At 44.2% G+C, this 23,343-nt stretch overlaps 1 protein-coding gene and 1 pseudogene across 1 annotated transcript in view; one reads left to right on the top strand and one right to left on the bottom strand.

Moving 5' to 3' along the window:
* Sar1b (secretion associated Ras related GTPase 1B) overlaps window positions 1–13,151 on the bottom strand; it is a 31,988-nt gene extending 18,837 nt beyond the window's left edge. The window contains exon 1 of the mRNA XM_048437617.3: window positions 13,000–13,151. The gene's annotated coding sequence lies outside the window, so the exon portion shown is untranslated. The remainder of the gene's footprint in view (window positions 1–12,999) is intronic.
* A 1,361-nt stretch (window positions 13,152–14,512) lies between these two features.
* On the top strand, window positions 14,513–15,370 carry LOC125402684 (calmodulin pseudogene; annotated as a pseudogene).
* Window positions 15,371–23,343: the final 7,973 nt, after the last annotated feature.

Genomic DNA, 23,343 nt, shown 5'->3' on the forward strand with positions numbered 1-23,343 from the left:
GGCACAAGTCTTTAGTTCCAGCATTCTATGGAGACAGTGGCAGGCAGACCTCTGGGTCTGAGGCCAGCCTGGTCTATTTTCTGAGTTTTATAATAATAGTAAGCGTTTCCAAGCTGGACTTGGTGGTACAAGTCTTATATTCCAGTAACTCAGGAGGTTGAGACAGGATGATCACCACGTTCAAGTTTTGCCTGGGCTATACCATAGGCTCAAGACCAAGAGCCTGGCACACGTAGTGAGATGATATTTCAAAAATAACTAAATAAAAAGCCTGGAATCAGATGTGATGGGGCTTCAACTGTTGGAGGCAGGAGGAACAGTTCAAGGCCAGGCTCAACTAGACAGCCTGGGCTTACTGAGCACATCTCAAAAAATAAAAATAAAAATAAACAAGCCCACCCCATTCTCTCATACACTCCCTACCCCTGCAAAAAATAAAAATAAAAAAGCTCGGTGTATGGGCTGATGAGATGGCTCGATGGACTTGCTGCCCAGCCTGATGATAGGAGTTCAGTTCCTGGAACCACCCTGCAAACTGTCTTCTGACCTCCCCAAGGACACATGGCATATGTGTGCCCCTCCCCAATAAATAAAATGTAAGTTTTTTAAAAAAGTTTAGTGTAGAGAGCCTGTCTAACATGTGAGGCCCTAGGTTCAATCCCTGCTTAGGTTGCAGCCAAGAGGGCCTGACTTTCCAGTCGTCCAGTTTCCCTCTCCCGAGCACTAAGAACACTGTGCGGACCTCCATAGCAGCTCCTCATGGCATGGGCTCCAGATGGGAAGTTTGGGGTGTGTTATCTTTCTGAATTTTTCAACATTTAATTATTACCACATATTAAACAAATCTTTTAAGTCACAGTAGAAAACAGTACAATTCAGCATTTACTTAACATAGCCTGGCAAACTAATAGGGTAACAGGAAAAACAAGTCAGGAAAGATCACAGACACAGAAATGTACTTTCACAGGTCAACAAAGTTCACTTTCTAGATGTGAACAAATAGCTCTGGTCCAAACACTGCAAAGGCTATGCTAGCTGCCATCCTTTAGACATTTCTGCTTGCTTTAGTCGTCTCTGCGGTTGGCTGTCAAACGACATGAACGGCTATGGAGAGCAAGCAGCCACGCGACCCTGCACCACACCACCTTAGACTGACAAGTGGGCAAACCCACCTGCAGCCTGTATGAGCCCAGCTTGTTTTCTGAGATACTCCAAGTCTTGGCAATGGACTCCCCTTTTCTTCTCACCCTTTCTTAACTAGTTTGAGAGGGATGGCAGATGAGTGTCAAACAAGGGTCTCGAGAATGCTGGGCAAGCTCTCACCTACTGAGTTTAATCCCTAACCCTTTCATTTCTTTAATTTGGGGGAGCAAGGCCTGGGTCTCTAAATTCTTCAAGCTGGCCTACAACTCACAATCCTCCTGCCTCACCCTCCCAAGTATCTGAAATTTTTAAGATACACCCTATACTTAACTCAAATTCTGTTTTTATAGCCCAGGAATCCCAGTTTGAGATCAAATACTCAAAAACTATGAATGTGTCAGTGTACCGCAAGAATGAGGAATATGAGCAGGATGCTTACACATGAATTCTCGCACTTGGCGGGGCTGAGGCAGGGTTTTGAGTTCAAGGACAATCTGAACTGCACATCCAGTTCCAGGCCAGCTTGGCCTACATTGAGAGATCCTGCTAAAAAATCTCCCTTCCCCCAAAAGTTACACCTCCTGCTACCATTATGGTCTGGGTGACAGAAATTGAAATGTGTAGAAGTTGAGGGTGTGGGCAATGGTCTTCACAGGGCTCTGGGTTCAGTTTCCAAAACAAAATCAGAAGAAATACATTGGAATTTAACTGGGCATGGTAGCCTACACCTTTAATCCCAGCACTCAGGTGGCAGAGGCAGGTAAATGTCTGTGAGTTCGAGGACAGCCTGGTATACAGAGTTCCAGGACAGCCAAAGATACACAGAGAAACCCTGTCTCAGGAAAACCAAAGAAAGAAGAAAGAAAGAAATACATTGGAACTTAGAGAAAATATATGAAAAGCGTATCTTTCCAAAGCAACAGAATATGTTATTATTTTAATTCATGTTTTTTGAGTTTACATTAAGGCCAACGACCTGAGCTAAGAATACAAAGAGCGATGATTCCCGTGGCTCTTCACCTCAAAAAGGCTGTAGAGTGGCTGGGTGATGGTGGCGCTCACCTTTAATCCCAGCACTCGGGAGGCAGAGGCAGGCAAATCTCTGTGAGTTCAAGGCCAGCCTGGTCTACAAGAGCTAGTTCCAGGACAGGCTCCAAAACCACAGAGAAACCTTGTCTCGAAGGGAAAAAAAAAGGCTGTAAAGTGACAAACTAGCTATACAAATGCAATTTAACCAAAAATTGCTAAAACCCTACTAGTACACAGCAGGCTATGGGGACTGGGCTCTCACCAAGAATCCCAACACTTAGGCTGAAGAAGGGACTTGGGAGATGGAGCAGCAGTTAAAAGCACTTGTTGCTCCTGCAGAGGACCTGGGTTCAGTTCCCAACACCTAGACAGTTCCAGGGCATCTGACCCCTTATTCTGATCTCTGAGGGCATCAGGCACACATGTGATACACATACATACATGCAGGCAAAACAAAACACTCATACACCTAAGATGTAGAGTGTGCCTGCTGGTCTTCCAGAAGACCCAAGTTTGGTTCATAGCACCTACATCAGGTGGCTCACAACCTTATGTAATTCTAGCTTTAGGGATCTGATGCCCTCTTCTGTACTTCAAGAACAACTGTACTTAAGCGCATGAATTCTCTCTCTCTCTCTCTCTCTCTCTCTCTCTCTCTCTCTCCACACACACACACACACACACACACACACACACACACAAAAAAAACTCTTAAAACAGGGTAGTGGTGGGGCATGCCTTTAATTCCAATGCTCAGGAGGCAGAGGCAGGCTGATCTCTGAGTTCTAGGCTAGCCTAGACTACAAAGTAAGTTCCAGGACAGCCAGGACTGCACAGAGAAATCTTGTCTCAAAACAAAACAAAACAAAACAAAACAAAACAAAATCTTAAAATAGCAAAAATCTGGGTGGTATAATCCTAGGATTTGGGAGGTGGAGCAGGATGAAGGCGATCAGGAAGTCAAGATCAATCTGTAATTTCATAGCAAGTTTTCAGGAAAAACTGAGATCAATCAAGTCACACACTAGACAGGCATTAACACTTCTTGTTCCTCACCTACAATAAAGACAAAGGAGGCAGTGCTGAGTCACTCATTCAGTTATTCATTTCGGCTGCAGATGGGATGGGTGTGGAGATACAGGGTCTCGTTACATGTTCTATGCTAGCCCCAAACTTTCAAATCCTGTTTTTGCCTCCTGAATGCTGGGATCATAAGCGTAGGCCACCTCAACCCACTGCAGTCATTCAACAAAAAAGACAAAGGAAAACAAAACAGCTACTGCTCATTGACTAGATCTCTAGGCATAGTCCGGTCTAGCCCAGTGGTTCTCAACCTCCCTAATGCTGTGACCCTTTAGTACAGTTCCTCATGTTGTAGTGACCCCCAACCACAAGATTCTTCTCATTGCTACTTCAGAACTGTAATTTTGTTACTGTTATGAATTGTAATTAAACCTTTTTGGAGACAAAGGTTTGCCAAAGGGGCCTTTACTCAGAGGTTGAGAACGACTAGTCTAGAGATTAAGACTAGGAACTCTGGAACCAGGACTGGACCCTTCCTGTCTACCTTAGGTGACTGACTTCCTTCACCTGTTACTGTGAAGAAGTTAGTGTCACAAACACTCTCACTCAATAGCGCCCTGCAGGTTTATTCTTCTATGGCCCAGTCTACACTATACAACAGTCTTCTGTGCATGTATCTCTAGCTCACTACTAAATCTTTCGAATATACCGACATTCCGATTTTATAGGAGAAACTGGCTATTCTGACTAAAAACTTCAACTATCAGTGACTGGATCATCTAGGTTTCAAATCTGGACCTTCTGACTTCCACATCCATGCCTTTATCCTCATATTACATTAAGGTGGCTCTAAGCTTTAGATCAAGTCTGGGTATGATGGTGCACACCTTGTCACTGGTGGAGGCGGGATGAGAGGAGGAACCTGAATTCAAGGCCAGCTTGGACTACCTCCCAGTTCTAGGCCATCATAAGGTACACAAAAATACCCTGGCTCAAAAATCAGAAAAATGAGCTAGGTCTAGGGGGACAAGCCTGTATTCCTAGTTACTTGTGAGAATGAGGCAGCACATCTCAAGTTCAGGGTCTCACTGAGCTACTAGGTGCATAGTTTAAGATCAGCTTAGGAAATTTAGTGGGACCAGTCTCTAGCAAAAGGAGGGGTTCTGGATATAGCTTAGTGGTACCTTTTGGGAAGATCCTAAGTATGGCTCCCAGGAAAAATACATAAATAACATGTTTAAGTCGTTACCTTTTATCCCTGCAATGCTTAGGATCAAACCCATAGCCTTAGACAGGCTAGGCAAGCACTCCACCACTGAGGAATAGCGGTGGTTTTTATTGCTTGTTTGCTTGTTTGTTTGTTTGTTTAAACCAGTCTGGCTCAAGGCTCACATCTCACATCTCACATTCAGCTGAACCACAGTCCTACCATGGCTTACCATATAGACTCTGTTCGGTCCCCACGGAAGCCTCCTGGTTAAGGAATTTGTGTTGCTTAGAACAGAGACAGATGCATGTAGTTCCCAAATAAAAAGTTACATCCTAAACTACAAACTATCATTTCAAAAATCTGTCCCCACCACTATATGCTGCCTCCAGAGTAGCTCTGCCAAAATGCCATCTTGGAAATGACTTGCTGCATAGCCAGGGTGACCACTGGGCACAGTCTATTCAGTGTAACAATTTAGGTGACAAATTGTCTGTCCATGCTATACACCCTATATGATGGATAAAGACTTCCACAAGTTTTTGAGCTGAGAAATAATTCAAACTCCTGGTCTAGTATTTCAGAGTTTCTTCTACTTACCTCTTAGTTACCTTTCCAACTTAATATGTATTACTTCTCTTTTTGTGGCTTTCCCTGGGTCAAAGGATTGGTGGCCCATACTTGGTCATCAGAATGTCCTTTCTCCTGTCTCCGCTGATACCCACCAAAATACTATGAATAAGTCATGTTTGACATGATCTTTTAAAGACAAACGGGGGCGGGGAGTGGTGGTAAGACCATGGAACGCAGAAAAGTCAAGAGAGCCAGAAGAGTCAGTAGCAAAAATGAAAGAAAGTGACATCAAATGCAGCTACAGAGAAGCCATAGCTGGCTTCAGTTACACAGAGACAATTTTTTACTGCCTGAGAGGTCTTCTATAGAGTTGTGTTAAAGGAGGACTCATGGTCAGGACTTAAAGCAGAGGAGATCCTATTTCTGATTCATAAACGTTGACTTTGAACGAGTCACAAGTTTCTTCTGCAACATCTGCTGGCATGTGGTAAAGGCCAGATGAGCTAAAATGCACAAAAAAGCCAGGAAGAAGGCTCAACAGGTAAAAAAGGTAGCCATGCAAGCCTCACAATTCAAATGTGATCTCCTAAACCTACATAAAAAGCCAGATGCGGTGGGTGGTACACATCTGTAATCACAGTACTCCTGGGGCGAGATGGGAAACAGATGGGAAAATTACTAGAAGCTGGAGGAGGGGACAGCTAGTCAGGAATGGAGAACATAGCACAGCATTAGAACAAGAGAGACCCTGCTTCAACTGGTGGACAGTGAGATCTGACTCCCCATCTCCCCATATGTATTTATTCTCTGACCTCCATATGCAAACCATGCCTGTGCGGGCGTGCGCTCGCTCTCTCTCTCTCTCTCTCTCTCTCTCTCTCTCTCTCTCTCCATACAAAATGCATAAAGTACTGGGCAGTGGTGGTGCATGCCTTTAATCCCAGCACTCGGGAGGCAGAAGCAGACAGATCTCTGTGAGTTCGAGGCCAGCCTGGTCTACAAAGTGAGTTCCGGGACAGCCAGTGCTGTTACATAGAGAAACCCTGTTTTGAAAAACAAACAAAAAAAAAATGAACAAAACAACAACAACAAAAAACTGTATAAAGTTAAGTTAAGATAGCTGGCTGCTATTATTACTGAGACATGAATGAAAACCAGAGGCTAACAGATAGAGGGACAGTGAGGAGATACTCTTCCTCTTTCCAAAGTTTTAACTGTGGGCTGGAGTTGGCTCAATGGTTAAGAGCACTTACTGCTCTTACAGAGAGAATCCAATTCCCAGTACCCACATGGTGGCTCACAATCATCTGTAACCCCAGTCCCAGGGGATCTGATACCCTCTTACATCTATAGGCATACAGTACACATAACATAAACACAGGCAAAACACATAAAATAATAGATCTAAAAGTTAGAAAGTAAAATAGATTTCTTTAAGCTTGAAATGCATGTGGTAGTACACTTCTATAATCCCAGCACTGTGGAGTCTAAGGCAGAAGACCCTAGGCCAGCCTGAGCTAGATTGCAGAAGACTAAATATATAAATTTGAAATGCAATGAGAAAAATAAGATTTTCTTCTCCAGGAAGGGTGAGGTATAATGATAACAGAAAGGAAAAAACTTCTGGAAGATTTGGGCAAGGCGATGCATACTTTTAGTCCTGGCACTCGGGAGGCAGAGGCAGGTGAGTTCAGGGTCAGCTTGATATACAGAGCAAATTCAGGACAGAGAGCTCATAATAAACAAAAAGAAAGGAGAAATTAAACAAGAGAAGGACTAAAGGCTGACAGGGAGCTTGAACTGAGAGCACCCTTCCTGTGAAGAAGGAAGGGAGGAGAAGGGAGGCCCAGGAGATCTGCAGAGTGGGCAGGAATCTGACTCCAGAGATGAAGAGCGGTGGTAGGGCTGGTGGCACACACTGTAATCCTAGAATTTAGGCAGCTGAGTCAGAAGACTGACTTAAGGCTAGCTTGTGTTATATGTATAGTGAAACCCTGTCTCAGAACAGTGGCAGAGGAGAGCTGAGGCAATTCTGATATACACGACAGGTACTGTGGCAGTAGATCAAAGGCTGGGAATGTAGCTCAGTGATAGCATATTTGCCAAAAACATGAAAGGACCAGGATTTGAGCCCTAACACTGAGTTTATTTATTTATTTGTTTGTTTGTTTTGCTTTTTTGAGGCGACTTTCTCTATGTAGCCCTGGTTGTCTTGGAACTTGCTCTGTAGACCAGACTGACCTTGAACTCAGAATCCACCTGCTTCTGCCTCCAGAGAACTGGGATTAAAGGCCTGTACCACCATACCCAGCCAGCACTGAGTTTAAGAAAAAAAAATTGTTGGAGATCTAACAGACATTCATAGCACTGCCAATCAGCACTGATTTTTTTCTTTTTTGCCCTCAACACCCCTACCTTACAACCCACCCTCAGTGATGTTAGACTTTAGAATATTCAGACTTCCAAGATATATTTATTTAGAATATTTAGAATATCAGACTTCCAAGATAGAGATGAACAAGGGGAGAGAGAAGGCCCTGGGTCTGAGCCTAGCCTAATGCTAAGGGGGAAAGAAGAACATGAGGGACAGCACTTGTGGGTACCCTGAGAAGCACTGCTGTGAGCTGCCCTCAGTCCAGGCTGTGCAGACAACAGGACAAGGGTGAGAAGAAGCATGGTGACCAAAGGCTGAGGTGACAACTGGGGTGAGAACTGTGGGAAGCCTGCCTTCTAAAGAACAGAACCAACAGAGTAGTGGGAAGGTCTGAACCAGAAGATAAGTATGTCCACAGTAAAGGGGAAGGGGTGAAGTGGACCAGGGCGCATGGCAATAGGGAACAGCAAAGGTCAGAGAAGTTCAGGTCTGTGCGGTGGCAGCTCCAAAGTCTGACACCAGCATGGAAAGATAAAGAGGCACTGGGGTGAAAGGTCCAGGAAGCCAGGCTAGAAGGTGCAGTGTCCACAGTGACAGAATGCAGACTCATCTGGAAGACTAGAGGGCATAACTATACATGGCAGTGAATCAAGAGGCAAAGTCTTCACTGGGATGAGGAGGGTGGAACAGGGTTAGCCTTGAAGGAAAGGACTTGTCTGCACAAGGGTGGTGCCAATCTGCTGTTGTAAAATTTATCCTCAAAGACATTATCTAATTACACAGAGAAACCCTACTTGAGAAAATAGATACTATATTCCTATAAAACTACAACCCATAAAACCCTCAAAACATGCCAGGAATTACTAAAACAGAATTAGCTATTTGTTTTTTTTCAAATAGAAGTAAAAATAAAAACACCCAACTAAGAATAAAGCCACTTAGCTACAAACAGACACCTGAGCCCTGAGAACTCATTACACAACCCGGGAACACATCATAGAGACATGTGAAGAGCAAAGGTCGCTGACAAGGAAACACCGCACGTCAGCAGATTTATTTATTACATGAACACCAAACGGGAAAGAGCTCCGCAGATTAAAAAGCAATCTACTCAGGTAACATGAAAATCAGCGCAGTGAACAGAACTCAGGTTACAAACCACTTCCAGCTCTGCCCACTGAGTGTCCATGGATAACTCTCTTCCAGAAATGTCTACTAAGGCAGATCTCCAGAGCAAGCAAGCAGGTTAGAGCAGTCAGGAGGGGGAGGGGAGTCAGGACAGCTGCTAATGGGGTTTCTCTCAGAGGTGAGGAAAATTGTTCTGGAATTGGTGGTGAAGGTTGTGTAAGACTGTGACTATACTGAGAACACTCTGCACACTGCTAAAGGGTAAACATTACTGTATGTCAAGTCTAGTTCAACAAAGCTATCACTCAAAATAAAAGCAAATTTTAAAGCTTTAAACAGACATCTCTGTTTACAACTCATTTATGAGGAAACAGAATCCTTATGCTTGAGGTTTTGGAGGTTTTTTCCCCCTTAGGAAAAGTTATCACGTAGCTCAGGCTGGCTCCTCCCTCTCCCCAGTGCTGGGGTTATAAGCATGTGGCACCATGCCCAACTTAATATCAACAACTTTTAATAAAAAAGGACTGATAGCATTCTCATTTTAAAACCTATTGATTTATTTGTGTGTGTGTATACATATATGTGGGGAGGGGAAGGGGTTAGTGTGCCATCTTTTAAGTGTCCTTCATCATCATGCCATGGTACCTGTGTAGAGGTCAGAGACAACTTTATGGGTTATGGGACTTGAACTCAGGTTGGCAGACTTGTACAGCAAACACTTTACCTGAGGAGCCACCTTGTCAGCCCCATTTTCACATTACATATGAATACATTATCACTGGCTGCCATTAGAAAAAGTACTAGGATTGTGTCCTGCAAGCCCAGGTATAGAAATTTCCTACAAATCAACCAATGTAGCACACCTGAACACAACTCTAGGCTAAGGCAGTAGAATTCCTGGCTTGAAACTAGCACTGACTTCATCATGATTCTTTATATATTCTTATTGTGACAAGGTCTTACTGAGTAGCCCCTGTTGGCCTGGAACTCGCTCTATAGATCAGGCTGGCTTTGAACTCACAGAGATCTGCCTGCCTCTGCCTCCCCAGTGCACATGGAGGGGAGATTTGGGTATAGCGTGCTTGCCTGTAACTTGTAGCTCCAGCATTTGTGACTCGACAGGAGGCTCATATGAGTGAAAGTCAGTGTGGACTAATGAGACTCTGTCTCCAACAGACAACAGTGGTGACCAAACAGCACAGCAAACATGAGCAAGGTATGATGACGTACAAGAATGAAGACGTCAAAACAGGGGCTCAGTGGTGACAGCCTCTTGCTCTTGCTGACCCAGGCTCAGTTCCCAGCATCTACATGGTGGCTCACGACATCTATAACTCCAATTCCAATGCCCTCTTCTGGTCCACAGGCATCAGGCATGCACCTATACATGTACACGCATGCAGGCAAAACACCCATACACATAAAATAAAGCTTAGAAAGGTCACAATAAAACCCATTATTTTGTATGCTAGCTTAAAAAAATAATTTAAAAAAAAAAACAGAAAAGAAGGGCCAGCAAAATGCAAGATGGCTCAGTGGTGGGTAGGACAATGGCTGACGGACACACAGACCAGAGTTGGATCCCTAGGATCCACATAGTCAAAGGAGAGAACTAAGTTCTACAGGTTCTACTCTGATGTCTACATGCGCAACACGGCGCATACAACCCTGCCCCACACACCAGATGAATGGAATGCTGTCTGTTCTAACTTTCCACTAGAAATCCAAGACCAGGCTGGAGATGTAGCTCAGTTAGTAGAGTGCTTGCCTCACTCGCAGGGTTTGATCCCTGACAGTTTACGTCCCTTGGGAAGTAGACAGGAGATTCAGAACTCAAGGTCATCCCTTGCTACACATCAAGTTCAAGGCCAGCCTGTGCTACCAGGTAAAACCATGTTTGACCCCAGTTTCTGCCTGGGCACTGGGATTACAGGGGTGCTTGACCACACCTAGCCTGACTATGCTTTGGATATTAAATATTTCGAGAGAGTTCTATTAAACCTTTTAATTTATATAGTTTTTTAAAAGTTCATCCTTATTTCCTCTGGAAAAAAAGTGGCACCCAATTGAAAGAAGGTTAAAACATCATGAAATATGGCATTAAGAGTAAAAAATGGAGGGACTGGAGAGAGGCTGCTCTTCCAGAAGACCCGGGTTCAATTCCCAGCACCCACATGGCAGCTCACAACTGTCTGCAACTCCCCTTCCAGGAGCTCTGACACCTTCACACCAATACGTATAAAATAAATTTACATAAATTATTTTTTAAAAAAAAGAGTGAGAAAAGGAGAGGGAAAAAAAACCTCCTCTGTCAAAAGGCTAGTAGAAAAAGGAAAGAAGGAAGGGGAGGAAAGAGAGAGAGGAGAAAGAGAAACTTGGGGAGCTGATGGGGGGAGGATCTCAAAGAGGCCAGCCTGTGAGACAACAAAAAGAATGTTTCAGCCTGAGTACTGAACTTGAACTTGTCACTAGTGAACTAAGAAAATTCAAACTGGTACATGTGATAACAAATTGCGACCTCAAAACACGAATAGAGGGCTAGCAAGGTGACTCAGTAGGTGAAGGAGCTTGTCACTAGGCCTGAGGAACTGAGTTTGAGTTCAGAAACCCACACGGTGGAAAGCAAGAGCCAGCTCCCACAAACTGTTCTCTGGCCTCTACCTGTACTTCCTGGTGTGACCTTTAACACAGACACACTCATAATCATATGCATATATAAAAATAAAATATTTTAAAACAATAATCAGGGGTTGAGGATTAAGCTCAGTGGTAGAGTGCTTGCCTAGCAAGCGCAAGGCCCTGGGATTGGTCCTCAGCTTGGGGGGGGGGGGGAGACAAAATAACAAAAAACAATAATCAAAGTTGTTCTACAAACTACATACAATGGAGAAACTTTTTGAATTTCCTAGCCAGGCTGGTCTTCTCGCCTTTATAGAAAACCCTTCCACAATAACGGTCATTCCTCTGCTCCCAGAACAAAGTACTGCTCAGAGGTCCAGGTGACTAAGGGTCTTGAGGTGTGACACGGAGCATCCACGCCAGGCCCATCCCGCATTGAAAGGCTCTCAAAGTCCTTTGTGCATATAATGCTCCTCTGCCTGGAGCACCTGTGGCTTACTGAAGTTTTAATACCTTCTGGCAGCTAACGTTTCTGACCATAGCTGATTTAAATATTATGTGCTTCATCATATTTTGCAAAAAAAAAAAAGTAATTTCAATGAGTTTCAGCCAACTCTGCATGCAAGACAGGGAGTGGAGAAGCAGTGAATCACTGCCCTGGCATGCTGGTTTGTGAGCTTGAATGAGGTGGCAGTGATTTCCACTTCTGATAGATAAGACTACACCTTCATGTCAAGTCTGCCTCGCATTTCTCCTCCAGCACCAGGCCAAGGAAGGTAAAACGCGCTTCTTTAAACTCAATCACAATACGTTTCTAACATTTAGACAATGCGGCCACTTCCCTTTCCTGTAAACTCACAAAGGCCCAGGGAGTATCTTAACACTTGGGGGGGAAAAATTTTTTTTCCTTGAGATAGGATCTTGGGTATGTTGCCCAAGCAGTCTTGGCTCAAATGATGCTCCTGTCCTTTTGAGCAGGTGGAATTATAGGGTCAGAGTGCCTGCCTAAGTTCATAAAAATTTTAAAGGTCAAAATACTTAGGACTCAAACACAAATCTACTGAAAGGTGCAGTGGTAGCCGCTCGCTGCTCCGTTTTACCGACACCACTCATCACTGGCAAACTGTAGAGCCTCCCTCCTTGGTCATCTGTAAAACAGAGGCGATGGGACTGTCTTCCTTAGCGGACTGCAGCGTTGTACGGGGGCCACCTTCCTTCTTTCATTTCAGGGCAACCATTCTGACCAATATTTTTGCAAGAGACACAGATCTTCAGGGTAAGACACCTGCATACGTACGACTAAATTCACAACAGTAGATTCGATTTTCTTCATCCCAATACCTTAAACTCCGATTGACTTTGATTCCTTCAGTTAAAAAGGCCAGATTTAGATGTTTCAAAACAAATTTTTATCCTGTCGGATAGCCCCCCCCCATTAGTATCTTTTCCCTCCACTCAACTAGGCTAGAGCAATGGCAAAACGATAACTACTGAAAACGAGGGGGCTCAGTTGGTTCCCACACTAAATGGAACAACACAGAGCGTCTCCCCACCCCCAGCTGTCAATGACCCCCTGCTTCCTTCTTCACCTTACCAAGTGAGGAAACTGAGGCCCAGGGGAAGAAGAGAGGCTCGCGTGCCGTCCTGGCACTCTTTCCTGAAATAATTGCGTGTGACAACCACTGTCCTACCCCGAGGGCCACCAGAGCGGTCCCCGTGGGCAAGGACCGGACTTGTAGTTCCTCGCACCGCCAAACAAACAAACAAAAATACCAAGCTCCCAGTTCGCGAAGGCTCAGGGACCAGGGCTCCGGGCGATCGAGTGCACAGCCTAAACAATGAGCCTTCCGGAGGGCCACGGCTGTCGCCCGAACTCCTCCCAGACGAGGGCACTGCCACTCACCTGCGACTCCAGAGAACGCGACTCCGTGTTCCGCGACCGCCCTCCACGCTCTGAGCCGGCTCTGCAAAGCGGTATGGCTGCCGCGGCCCCAGCTCTCTTCAGCTCCTTCCGGGTCGGCGGGCGCTTGCTTGTGACAGTCCCCGGGACTCTAGCGCCGCTCGCCCTCGGTTCCGCCTCCTTGCGGTCCCACCGCCAATCCCTGTGGGCCAGCTCCGGGCCACTTCACACCAACCCCAAGAGGCATGAGAGAAAATTAATTAATTGTCTTTGGCATCTGTTTTTCCCCCCTTTTCCTCTCTGTACTAGGGGCTGCAGTCGACCACCGAGCTGCATCCACCACCCTTTTATTATGTATATTTTGAGACAGGATCTCACAAAGTTGTTCAGGCAGGCTGTGAATTTATCGTCCTCCTGCCCCAGCTTTCTAAGAAACTGGAAGTATAATCCTGCAGCACCAGGACCAACCTCGCTTCTGTTACCTAAAAATACATCTTTTGAGTGACCCCTTGGGCTTCCACTAGGGTATGTTTTACCTCCTACAGTTCTTTGAGAATCTCACACCCTTGCTCTTGGATGTGTCTCATTTTTCCTCTGAGTACCCATCTTTCTCTTATCCTTCATGCTTAAGCCTGTATTAAAATGTCTTTATTAGCCTCCACCCAAATGCATCTTTTAGGAGGCTGAGTAGAAATAGAGCCTACCTGGCCTACAAAATGCAGAGTTCAGTCTCAAGCATCATATTTTTTTTTTAAAAAAAAAAATTGGGTCCTGTTTTGTTTGAGATAGGGTCTCTCTACATAGTTTGCCTATCTTGGAACTCACTATGTAGCCCAGGCTGGCCTCAAACTCACAGAGAACCTCTGGAATGCGGGACTAAAGTCTTACCTGCCATGCTTGTGTCCTACCTGTCTTGTGTATGGGTGCACACATGTGCAGGCTCCAAATTGACTGTCAGAAATTATCCTGGCTTACTCTTTTTTTTTAAATTTTTATGATTTATTTATCTTTTATTTTTTATGTGCATTGGTGTGAAAATGTCAGATCCCCTGGAACTGGATTTTCAGACAGTTGTGAGCTGCCATGTGGGTGCTGGGAATTGAACCTGGGTCCTCTGGAAGAGCAGTCAGTGCTCTTAACCGCTGAGCCATTTCTCCAGCCCCCGGCTTACTCTTTTACCTTACTCTTTGAAGCAGGTGCTCCCAACCTACAGCCTGTTGATATAGCTAGTTTCTCTGGGAAGTCCTTCTGTCTGTCTCTACCTTCTAAGACTTCACAACCACACAACATTTATTAGTTCTAGTGATCCAAATTCGGGTTCTCTTTTTAAAAGCAGTAAACATACATGCACACACACTGTATGTCTGAGTGTGTCTATGTACACTCTGTGTATGTAGGAGCCTGAGGATCAAAGAGGTGTTGGATCCCCTAGAACTGGAGTTACAGAAGGTTGTTTGACATCATGTGGATGCTGGGGACTGAACCCAATCCTCTGGAAAAGCAATAAGAGCTCTTGACCTATGAGCCATTCCCTCTGGCCCCCAGATGCTGGTCCTCTTGCTGGAGCAGCAAGCACTTTAACTGTTGCTCCGTCTCCCCAGCCTCCCCACCTTATTGTTTGAGACAGTCTCTCTCACTGTCTCCGTTACAGTTTCTAATGCCATGATAAACTCCATGTCCAAAATTAACATGGGGAGGAAAGAGTTTCTCTTAGCTTATATGTCCAGATCAACTCATCAAGAAGGGAAGTCTGTGGTCCATTGGGGAGAGCATGTGGGCACTGCGCGCCATAGCAAGCAGCTGGAAAGGCTGACCAACTGACTGAAGAGCAGATTGCAGAATTCAAAGACGCCTTTCCACTATTTGACAAGGATGGTGATGGGACTATAACAGCAAAGGAGCTGGGGGCTGGGATGAGGTCTCTTGGGCAGAACCCCACAGGAGCGGAGCTACAGATGGTAATAGCACAACTGACTTCCCTGAATTTTTGACAACGATGGCAAGAAAAATGAAAGATGCAGACGACAGTGAAGAGGAAATCAGAGAAGCACGCCACGTGTTTGATAAGGACAGCAATGGCTACGTTAGTGCCGCAGAGCTTCACCATGGGATGACGAACCTGGGAGAGAAGCTGACAGATGCGGAGGTTGACGACATGATCGGGGAAGCAGATATTGATGGTGACAGGCGGGCAAACAATGAAGAGTTTGTACAAATGATAGCAGCAAAATGAAGACATTGTACAGAATGTCTTAAATTTCTTGTACAAAATTGTTTGTCTTTTCTTTGTTTGTAATTTATCTGTAAAAGGCTTCCCCCTACTGTCAAAAGATATGCATGTATAGTAATTAGGATTTTATTCCTCCATGTTTTCTTCCCTATCTTCTGTCATTGTCCTTAAACCTTATTTTAGAAAACTGATCAAGTAACATGTTGCACACGGCTTACTCTGGATATATCCAAGCCCTTCTGCACATCTTACATATAATATATATATATATATATTTGGTTTTTCCAGACAGGGTTTCTCTGTAGCTTTGGAGCCTATCCTGGAACTAGCTCTTGTAGACCAGGTTGGCCTCAAACCCACAGAGATCCTCCTGCCTATGCCTCCTGAGTGCTGGGATTAAAGGCGTGTGCCACTACCGCCCGCCTTCTGCCCATCTAAACTTAGATGGAGTTCTTCAAATGAGGGAACATCTGAGTTATGCCTTTTTAACATAGTTTTTAGGAACTGTCAGCATGTTATTGTTGACGTGTGGCATTGTAACTCTGCGTGAACTGTGGACAGTCAACAATATGTACTTCAAAGTTGCACTATTGCAAAATGAATGTTTTATCCAGGTACTCATACACTATTTTTTGTACTGCTGGTATTGTACCAGAAACATTTTCTTTTATTGTTACTTGCTTTTTAAGCCACTTAAAATCTGCTTATGGCACTATTAGCCTCAAATCCATTCCAAGTTGTATATTTGTTTTTCAATAAAAAATTACAATTTACCAAAAGAAGAAGAAGAAGAAGAAGAAGAAGAAGAAGAAGAAAGAAGAAAGAAGAAAGAAGAAAGAAGAAAGAAGAAAGAGAAAGGGAAGGGGAAGAGGAAGAGGAAGAAGAAGAAGGGAAGTCCACAATGAGCTAGGCCTTCCCACACCATCAATCAAGAAAACGCACAACTGGTCTGTCTGGTGGAGTGCCTTTTCTCAATTGAGGTTTCCTTTTTCATCCTCTTGGTTTTTCAAGACAGGGTTTCTCTGTGTCACCCTGGCTGTCCTGAAACTCACTAAGTAGACCAGGCTGGCCTTAAACTCAGAGATCTGCCTGTGAGGTTCCCTTTTCTGAAAGACCTCTAGCTTGTGTCACATTGACATAAAATTAGCCAGCACAGTCGCTGACCCTGAGGTTCACGGACTGCCTGACTCCCTGGCCGGCCAGCTCTGGGGATCCTGCAGTGCCCCCTTCTCCAACAGTGGGGCAATGAGCTTCTGCGCTATGATTTCTTTACATGACTTTGGGGGATCAATCTCAGGTCCTCATCTTTCAGAACAAGCACTTTACTAATTGAGCCATGTCCCCCACCCTAAATCCCCAATCCTCTTGATGGCCAAGTCTGAAAGAAGTCCAGGGAGATGGCTCAGCAGGTAAAGGCATCAAAGCTACAGTTTGATCCCTGGAACCCCCGAGACCGAATAAAGAAATTTGCCATCTGACCTCCGCAAGGGCATCATGGCTTGCTTATCATTTTTCCACACAGAAAGAAGAACAGAATTTTTTATTATTTGAAGTTTGGAAGAACAGGAAAAAAATAGAAATAAAGAACATTCTCAAACCTCAATATTACCAGTTTTTACATCATTGGCAGCATTATAAAACACAATACTTGGTCCATCCACACGTGAGTTCCGAGGTTACCGGTCACTTTAGCTTTCTTTTTAGTTCCTGCTTCTGTAAAATTAGGACTATTAACCAGAAATGAACAGTTTTATGAAGCAACAGTAACAATCGCTTAGCATGGTGGAGCACCCTTGTAATCCCAATTAGGAGGCAGAAACAAGGAGGGGCAGGAGCTCAAAGATCGCCTCACTTGAATACATAGCCAAGTCTGAGACCAGTCAGGACCACATGAGACCCTGTCTAAAAGCAGACAGAAAAGCAGACAGAAAGCAGTGACTATGGGAACAGCGTTAGCAAGCACTACTGTTTAACTAGGTGAAACTAGCCTGAGACACAGAGGACCTCAACTTGCAAACTCTTAGAGGTTTTAGCCAGGCGTTGTAGCACACACCTTTAGAGTCCCAGAATTCGGGAGGCAGAGGGGATCTCTGTGAGTTGGAGGCCAGCCTGGCCTACAGAGCAAGTTCCAAAACAGCCAGAACTACAGAGAGAAACCCTGTCTCAAAAATCCAAAAACCTCTGAGAGGTTTTGAACAAAACAGGAAAGGCACAGTTGGAAACTGTGTTTGGGGAGGTTTCATGTGGTAACAGTACACGGGTTAGAGTGAACAAGTCAAAACTGAAAGCTGAGATCAGATTGGCAATGAGGCAGCTGCAGTCAGGCAGCTGAGGTAGCCAGGGCCTGGGGTTGGGGAAAAAAATATAAGTTGCAAGGTTTCATGTGGTTAGCAGGGATAAAGAGAGCAAAGGTCGAAGTTTCAACAGGGGTTAACAAATACACATCCATTTCTGTTCTACACAGCGTACTTGAAGCCACTGTCATCAGTGGTTCCCAATTAAAACAACTCTCCATTCCTTCCCATCAATTAGTCTCACAGCAGCTGTATTCTCCTCAATGTTTCATCTTACTTAAGTGGTTCTTTTTTTATTTACAGTAACAAAATTACAGTTCTGAAGTAGCAGTGAAAATAATCTTGTGATTGGGGTCACCCACCACAACATGAGGAACTACATTAAAGGGTCACAGTGTTAAGAAAGTTGAGAGCCACTGTCTTAGCTGGATGTGAGGGCAGAGAGGTTGCAAAGCTGGGTCATGAGGGGCTTGAAAAGATGTGGGTAGAACTTCTGGGTTTATTCCGCAGGAGATAAGGAAAACCTTTGAGACGAATTTGTAAGTTGACTGTAACACATTTTGGAGTGCCCGAAGGTAAAACAGCGTCTGTACCTAGAGCTTGTAGTATGGACTAGGGAGGAAGATTCCAGAAGAAACATTCCAGTAGCTCAAGTCCAAGGTGCTGCAAACTCCACATGGTGGGTCATGAGAATGCGATGTCATAAGGGAGACTTCCAAGAGCTGGAAGCTCCTTGGCTTGCTCTGAGATGACTGTACTTGGGGCGTGCTTCACAGCAGCTGATGTTACAAATAAACAGGTGCCCTGGTCATACAGGCAAATGAGGGCAAAGGAACTGTTTCTAAACTGGAGCGGCAAGTGAGTTTCATACAAACGTCTACAACTGAAATTGTTCTGTCTGAACCAGAAACAGAATGCCTTTTTTTTTTTTTTTTTTTTTTTTTAAAGACAGGGTTTCTCTACATGGTTCTGGCTGTCTTGGAACTAACTATGTAGACCAGGTTGGCCTCAAACTCACAGAGATCTGCCTCTGCCTCCCGAGTACTGGGATTAAAGGCCAACACGTCTGATAATTTGACCTTTTAAAAAATATATTCCCTCTATCAATGCCTGAGGCAGGTGGGAGAGCTGCCCCTATACCCCACCGGCTGCAACACCCGAGACAGGTGAGAGAGCAGGCCCTGGACCTCGCCTGGGCAGCACTATAGAGCCAATCCTGTTGGTAGGGGTGGGGTGAGCCAGTCCTGAAGTTGTTAGCATGGGAGAGCTGTCCCCATTACTCATCTGTCATGTGGTGGCATGGGCTGGGGAGAAATTTAACCCCCATCAATGCCCGAGGGAGATGAGAGAGCTGGTCCTGAGGTCCCTGCCCCTCCTCAGCTGCAGCACTTGGGAGAGTGAGCCCTAAGCCACACCTGGACAACACAGTAGAGCTGGCCCTGGAGGCGTGGATGTAGGAGAACCGACCCTGAGGACTGAGGACACGGAAGCTGGAGAACTGGTCTCACCCCTTCTCATGGTCCCAAGTGGTGAACTAGCCAGGGCAATGCAGGAGAGCTCACCCTAGTGGTGAGGACAAGGAAGAGCTGGCAGCCCAGATCCAGGGTTAGGAGTTGGCGCACCCCAACATCCACTCCGTCTGTGATCTGCTGGAGCATGTGAAGGGACTGGTCCTGCAGACCCAAAACTGCAGGATCTCCATGACACAGGGCAACAGCAGGACAACCAAGAGGAGTCCCAGTGAGGGCTCAGCATCAAAAACAATGGAATCCAGAGGCCTTGAACCAGACCGATGACTCTTCACAATGGACACTTGCAAGTAGAGATGTATGGACAGAGGGGTTTACTGTGTGACTCACAGTGTCACACTGCAGCTTCCATGACGAGATTGGTTGTTCTTTTTTCTTTCTTCTAAATTTTATTTTATTTTATTTTCGGGGGAGGTTACAAGGGCAGAGGGTGGATACGAAGAGACAGGGAAAAGAATGGGATAGAGATGCATGATGTGAAAGACACAAAGACTAAACTAAAAATAATGTTAAATATATGTATTTTCTCACGTGTGTGTGTGCGTGTGCATGTGCACATGTGTATCTGTGGGTTCTTGGAGGTCAGAGGACAGCTACCAGGGAGTTGTTTCTGTCCACCATGAGAGTTCCTGGGATCAAACTTACGTCATGAGACTTGGCAGTGAGCACCTTTTCCTACAAAGTCTTCTCTCCACTATCCCTTCCTGAAAGTTTGATTTCATCAGCTGATAACCTAACAGCCCTGAGTGCATGGGCAAAGGAGCCTATTGTGAGCCTCAGTCTACTTATGCATATCAGCAAATTTCTTTCTTTTGTTTTTCTTTTTTCAAGACAGGGTTTCCCTGTGTGGCCCTGGCTGTCCTAGAACTTACTATATAGATTAGGCTGGCCTCAAACTCACAGAGATCAGTCCACCTGGTTCTGCCTCCCAAATGCTGGGATTACAGGCATATGCCACCATGCCTGGCATCTCCTTAGTATCTTTTCTTGTTTGTTTGATTTTGCTTTTCCAGACGGGGTTTCCTTGTGTAGCCCTGACTGTCCTGGAACTAGCTCTATAAACCAGGCTGGCCTTGAACTCACAGAGATCCACCTGCCTCCGCCTCCCAAATGTTGGGATTAAAGGCATGTGCTACCACTGCCTAGCTTCTCAGTATCTTAAAGTCGACTAACTGAAAATGTAAAAAACATTCAGAGATTTAACCATAGTTTGGGGTTAATAATAGCAACAGGGAAATTTAAAGATGGAACACAATTGTTTACTTATTAGCAAACTATTTATAGATATTTAACTAATTTAACCAATGAGGTTATGTACTTTTAAAGATTTGAACACACAGATATTGCTTAAACAGGACAAAGTTCAAAGAAAGATTCATGTAACCAAATCAAACCACTGTGCCAAGGTCAACAAACCAAGATTATTCCACAGGAATTGAATATAAAGAGACGATAAAGCCAACAGAAGTTAGAAATCATGGCATTTACCTCTTTGAAGAGTGATCTTTTCTTTTTCTAACCTTTCAAAGCTTTGTTTCCTCTTTGAGTTCTATTTTCTCTGTAAAGCAAGACGTGGTTTTGTTCTGTTTTTTTTTTCTTGTTGTTTTACTGTTCTTAGATATGTAATTTAGGGTGTTGTAAGAGATGCTTTAGGTGAAAATTTGAATATAAGTATCTTCATTCTAAAGAAGCCTACCTGGACTTTGTAATAAGGGGTGGGGGAATGAAGAGACAACTCAGCAGAGAAGAACACTGTTGTGGACTATTATTTTAAGGTGTGTTACATTTGTTTGTGCTGTGGAACATTTATTTAATGATGCAAAGATGTGTTGCATTCTTTTATATTGCATTTGTTTAACTCTAAGAAGCTGTGTTACTTTGCTTGTCTGAAACACCTGACTGGTCTAATAAAGAGCTGAATGGTGGATAGCAAGGCAGGAGAGAGGATAGGTGGGGCTGGCAGACAGAATAAATAGGAGAAAAAGAGAAGCAAGAAAGATCAAGGAACAAGAGAAGAAGGAGCACTCAAGGGGCTAGCCACCCAGCTACAGAACCTGCAATAGTGGGAGGGAGAAAGGAATGAAGGAAGGCAGAAAAGAAAGAGAAAGAAGGGAAAAAAGAAATGCATATAAAATAGAGAAAAATAAAAGTCCAGAGGCAAAATATAAACGGGGTAATTTAAGAAAAGCTGGCTAGAAGCAAGCCAAGCTAAGGCTGGGCATTGATAAGTAAGAATATGCCTCCGTGTATTTATTTGGGAGCTGGGTGGTGGGCTGCCAAAAAGAGCAAAGAGTCAAAAGAGTTTAAAAACAAAACAAATCCAAAAAAGCCAACAACAGAGCACTGACTGTTCTTGCACAGAAGACTAAGGTTCCTTTTCCATCACCCACATCAGGGACTTCACAATTGCTTGTTAACTCCAGCACCAGAGGATGTAATGTCCTCTTCCTGCCTCTGCGGGCACTGCATCCACATGGTGTAAAATACTTTCAGGTAGGCACTCATACACACAGAAAATAATCTTTAAAACAATCTTTTAAATCTTTTCCACTCAGAGAAAATAGATTTTAGTATGGTTTTGAGGTAAATGATAACAAATCAAGGTTAGGATACATTCTTTTTAAAATTTTTTTAAAATATTTATTTATTTGTTTATTATGTATACAGTATTCTGTCTGCAGGTCAGAAGAGGACACCAGGCTTCATTACAGATGGTTGTGAGCCACCATGTGGTTGCTGGGAATTGAACTCAGGACCTTTGGAAGAGCAGGCAATGCTCTTAACCGCTGAGCCATCTCTCCAGCCCCTCTTTTTTAAATTTTTGTTTTGTTTTTGAGACAGGGTTTCTCTTTGCAGTATTTGCTGTCCTGGAACTCACAGATATCCACCTGTCTCTGTTTCCAGAGTGCTGGGATTAAAGGCATGCCTGGCTAAAGGCTAAATTTTTATATAGTTATTTAAAATTTATTTAGTTAGTTAGCAAGACAGGGTTTCTTTGTATAACAGTCCTGGATGTCCTGGAACTCACTTTGTAAAACCAGACTGGCCTCAAACTCATAGAGATCCACCTGCCTCTGCCTCCCAAATGCTGGAGTTAAAGGTGTGCACCGCCACCCTCTAGAGAGGATAAATTTTTATATGTAGTTACTGCTTGCTCCTTGGGTCTGACAGTAGTTTCAGACTGTGCTCTTTTTCTGTGTAATACTTCACAGCAGGCACGAGATGTCTAATGATTAGGTAAGTTGTACTTTCCCCTGACGTTGTGAAACTCATGGCATAACATGACATTTTAATCAGCAGTGCACATCTGTGAAGGACTTTGTAGTCAGTGTGGAGCAGGAAAAACCAAAGCAGAAGGAAGGTAGCTAAGATTACTATTGATATCACTAGTTACATTGTGTAACCAACCAGTTTCTACTTTGGTTGGGCCTTAAAAGTCAAAAAGTCTATTTGGGGTTAAAAAAAAATAAAAATTAAAGAAGCCCACAAATTACTTGTCTAGAAGGGAAGTGTGAATTATTCACCTTAATGTAAACTCCTAAAAGAGGAATTAAAACTGCCTTTAAATTTTGAACTCAGGTTTTCTTCCTAACAAGGTTAAGCAAACTCTCTATCAGTAACCTACATCCCTAACCCTTTTTTGAGAAACAGAGTCCTGCTAAATTGCCCAGGTTGGTCTTGGATTCAAAATCACCTCATTTTCCAGTACCCAGAACTCCAGGAGTACAGTACCACCTCTGGATTAAAACTACTATTTAATGTGGTAGGCCCCGAGCCTCAGTATTAACTAAATACTTGCTGTTAGAAGTTGTGCGCTGAGTGGTAAAGGAACTTCCTAAGACCTTAGGTTCCAAGGTCAACATTGGGAGAGGAAGAATGGGGAGTGCCGATCCCCGTGTGGGAGCGTACTTTGGAGTGACTATGTTATGAATACGCTAACGTTAAAATTAAAATGACCTTTCAGTCTTCCAGTTAAGAAAAGACTTCCTCCTTAACGTCATCCCACTTTTTTTTTTTTCTTTTCACCTTGACCTCTCCAGCCCTGCCAGACCTTTCACGCTTTCGAACTTTCGAACCTCCTGCTTCGGCCTCTCAGTTGCTACCAGGTTCGGCCCGTGACACTGACATACACATATATTTTAGCATCTTTTTAAAAAAGTCTCTTGCCCTCTACACCCGGCATAGCACGGACTGAGTCACTAGCGATGGCTGGGTCTCGACCGTAGACGATGACGTCTGTCCCAGGTAATCCTCAGAGACTCCTAGAGGAGAAGCGGGGTCTGTCCTAGCCCAC

Source organism: Myodes glareolus, chromosome 9 (assembly GCF_982192425.1).
Source record: "Myodes glareolus chromosome 9, mMyoGla1.1, whole genome shotgun sequence".
Lineage (NCBI taxonomy): Eukaryota > Metazoa > Chordata > Mammalia > Rodentia > Cricetidae > Myodes > Myodes glareolus.